Source organism: Macrobrachium rosenbergii, chromosome 17 (assembly GCF_040412425.1).
Source record: "Macrobrachium rosenbergii isolate ZJJX-2024 chromosome 17, ASM4041242v1, whole genome shotgun sequence".
Lineage (NCBI taxonomy): Eukaryota > Metazoa > Arthropoda > Malacostraca > Decapoda > Palaemonidae > Macrobrachium > Macrobrachium rosenbergii.
The window spans coordinates 34987139-34990764 of NC_089757.1; the positions used below are offsets into that span (position 1 = coordinate 34987139).

Below are 3626 nucleotides of genomic sequence, written 5' to 3' on the forward strand. Positions count from 1 at the left end.
GCTTTCAAACCTTTTGCTGTCAATTTCCTTTTCAGCGCTGAATGACGTCATAGGTCCCAGTGCTTGGCCTTTGGCCCAAATTCTGTATTCAGTTCAGTACTACTACTACTACTAATAAATGCACTGTAGTTATGGAGTAAGTCTTAAATATATAACTGTCAAGGGAACTTTCTTGTGTTCGTCTTTTAAAGATTAAATAAGAACTTGATACAAAATCAAGTACTGGACCACTGAGGAAGACGGATCAGACAAAGATATTATTTAAAAAATCAAAGTGGATCAATATTCCTTCAGAAATACTGTAGAATGAATTTCCTCTGGAACTTGATGCCTAGACCATTCAATTGTTATAATTTAAAGATTAAACAAGATCTTGATAAAAAAAAAAAATCAAGTACTGGGCCACTGAGGAAGAAGCAGCGGGAGAAGATGTATATATAAAAATCAAAGTAGATCATTATTCCTTCAGAAGTAGAATTAATTTTCTCTAGGACATAATTCTTAGTTCCATAAGTTTTTTGAAACTGTGCTGTTGGCCTTACATCGAAGGGAAAATACCCTACCTTTGCCCATTTTCTTCTTTTTTCAGAAAGGTCCAAACGTCCCAAGGAAGATATATATATATATATATATATATATATATATATATATATATATATATATATATATATATATATATATATATATATATATATATATATATATATATATGTGTGTGTGTGTGTGTGTGTGTATTATATATATATATATATATATATATATATATATATATATATATATATATATATATATATATATATATATATATATGTTTTATTTATTTATTTATTTATTTATATATTTACATATAATTATTAATTTGGAAATCATGATGAATCGGGCTGGAATTTGTCCTTTAAACGTAAAATGAATTAGACTAACTGAAATATAACTTAGCCCCTTACACAAAACAGTGGGAGGAGAAATCGGCACTCTATAAAATTACGAGATGAAATGATTAAAACGCTAAGGTCAAATTAGTAGTGGGAAATAAATAAGGTATTTGATGCGTTTTTCACGGGTAAATATACTATTTTATAATGATTGGAATTGTTTTGAAAATGCTTAATTAATATTTATATCTTTTAATTCACTAATGATTTATTGTATTTAAATAATGACAGTATGTTATTTCTTGAAAGGTAAACAAGCGAAATTGGTCAAAAGACAGCTATAAGAAAACAATCAAATTGCCCCATTGAACAGTTAAAAGTATAAAAAGGTAAACACGAACTATATAATACCTCACTGACAAGACGTCAAATTATAATTTTAGTTCAGGCGATGAAATTATTTGAGAATGGGGAAACATTTGCGAAAATTTTAAAAAGAATTCTTGTGTTCTGCATTTAATTGTTAAAATAATGTAAATATTGTGTTTTTTTTATTTTTTAATGTAAAAAAAAAGTTCTGGCCTCATTACCTGCTTTAACAACTATCCGATGATTAAGAACTTGAAAGTCATTTTAAGTCGACGACGGCGCTGTGAAATTCTGGCCAGTGAAAAGAGGATCTGGAAATAAATTCTTACTTTCGCCAAAAAGGAAAATTCGTATAAACAGAGAAACTGTGTTTCAGAATACGTTGTGAAAGTCAGCGGAAACCAAATCTTGCACGATCGGAGGTCACTTTGACAAGTAAAGGAGAAACGGAACCAGATCTTGCGTGATCGGAGGTCACTTTGACAAGTAAAGGAGCAACGGAACTAAGTCTTACGTGATCTGAAGTCACTTTGACAGTTCAAGGAGCAACGGAACCAACTCTTACGTGATCGGAAGTCACTTTGACAAGCAAAGGAGCAACGGGACCAAATCTTACGTGATCGGAGGTCAGTTTGGCAATTTACGAAATATACCATATTGAAATAAAGGTCAACTAGAAGAATGGGTCTCCCCTGATCCAGTGAGCTTGTTGTCAGTGGATTTACAAACAAGCTGGATTAACTAATTAAAGAAAAGTGTAAATAACTTTTCCCGCGACTTTCGGCGAACTAGCGAAGAGCCCTGTCCAAGGTAAGATAATGCCATATTCATAATTTGTAACTGTTATGTGCCGGTTTAGGAAATAGTTTTTAACAAACAAAGGAAGTACAAACGATTCCAGTATCATTTTACAAGGCAAACATTGTCCCGACGAAAGAGAAGATTGTCTTTATAGTAACTAAGGTTCTGTTCATCAGTATCTCTATTTAATTGTGTTAGGTTTATGTAACTCAGGTACAAGGCTGAGACAGTTCAGTTCCTGTCAGTCAGTATAATTCCTCAAACATTGCTGCATATTTGGCGATAGAAAATTGATGGCTTATTTCCCCGTTGCTTTTCGCAAGAAAATCATATGCGAGGGTTATGGGAAGTAAGGTCATCAGATTGTAAAAATTATGACTTATGTTTTTCATGTCTATTGCACTGACATGTATACTTTCTGCGTAATTATGTTACGATTTCCAGGTAACTTTGAACACCGCTGTTTATAGATGTTGCTCTAGAATTCGAAGCTACCTTGCTTCTTTATACCTGATATTTTTATTATAGCATATGTTCTGGAACAAATGTTTGGAACAAACGGTGTTCTCAACAAAAGGCGTATCATCTATACAATTTGTTCCTATTTTCATAGGCATGTTAATTACTTTACGAAAAGGATACATGTATAATTTAGTAATCAACCTGCTGAGAAAAAAAAAAAGCTTTTTAAAAGACATGACCATTCATCAACACTTCCCCGTAGGGGGGGGAGGGGAGGAGGTAGTGCCGTCAGCGCACCTAATGCGGTTCACTGTAGGCATTACTTAGGGTTCTTTGCAGCGTGCCTTCGGCCCCTAGCTGCAACTCCTTTTGTTCCTTTTGCTGTACCTCCTTTCATATTCTCTTCCATCTTTCTTTCCACCCTCTCCTAACAATTGATTCCTAGTGCCACAGCGAGGTTTTCCTCCTGTTACACCTTTCAGACCTTTAACTGTCAATTTCCGTTTCAGCGCTGAATGACCTCAGCAGCTCCCAGTGCTTGGCCTCTGGCCTATTCAGTTCATTCATCAACACACTTGAAAGTTTATATCAATAAGCACTGTGACCTTAATCCTCTTCAGGCCTTTCGCAAAGGGGACATCAGAGGGGCACGTTTTCTCGCACGTCTTTTAGCATCGTGCCGCCAGAGTTTGCACGGCGTTGCTAATATATTTTGGTTTACTCTTGTGATGACAAAGTAAAAGTTGTGATAAAGTTGTCAAGACTTTCTCACACGAGAATGGTGATATAGAAGTTGCTGATATTTGTTTTCAATCTTGAGGGGATAAAATTAAATTCGCCATTTGCTTGTTAAGTCTTTCTCACACGAACACTTGAGGTTAAGAAGTTGCTAATAATTTTTTCCGCTTGTAGTGATAAAATGAAAGTTATTTACTTGTGAAGGCTTTCTCACACGAGTACTAATTTTTAGTAGTTATAAAAGCTCTGTTTTTCTCTTGTGGTGACAAAATAAAAGTTGTGATAAGGCTGTTAAGACTTTCTCACACGAGTAGTAAAATTTGGAAGTAGCTATCAAATATTTGTTCTCTTGTGGTGACAAAGTTAAGTCGCTGTTTGCTTGTC

The 3626-nt window shown here is 34.3% G+C and overlaps 1 protein-coding gene across 1 annotated transcript in view; it reads left to right on the top strand.

The window, feature by feature from the left end:
- The first annotated feature begins 1546 nt into the window (after positions 1-1546).
- The window catches only part of LOC136847851 (homeobox protein Hox-A7-like), a 33914-nt gene continuing 31834 nt past the window's right edge, over positions 1547-3626 (top strand). Inside the window, exon 1 of the mRNA XM_067119832.1 lies at positions 1547-2051. The gene's annotated coding sequence lies outside the window, so the exon portion shown is untranslated. The remainder of the gene's footprint in view (positions 2052-3626) is intronic.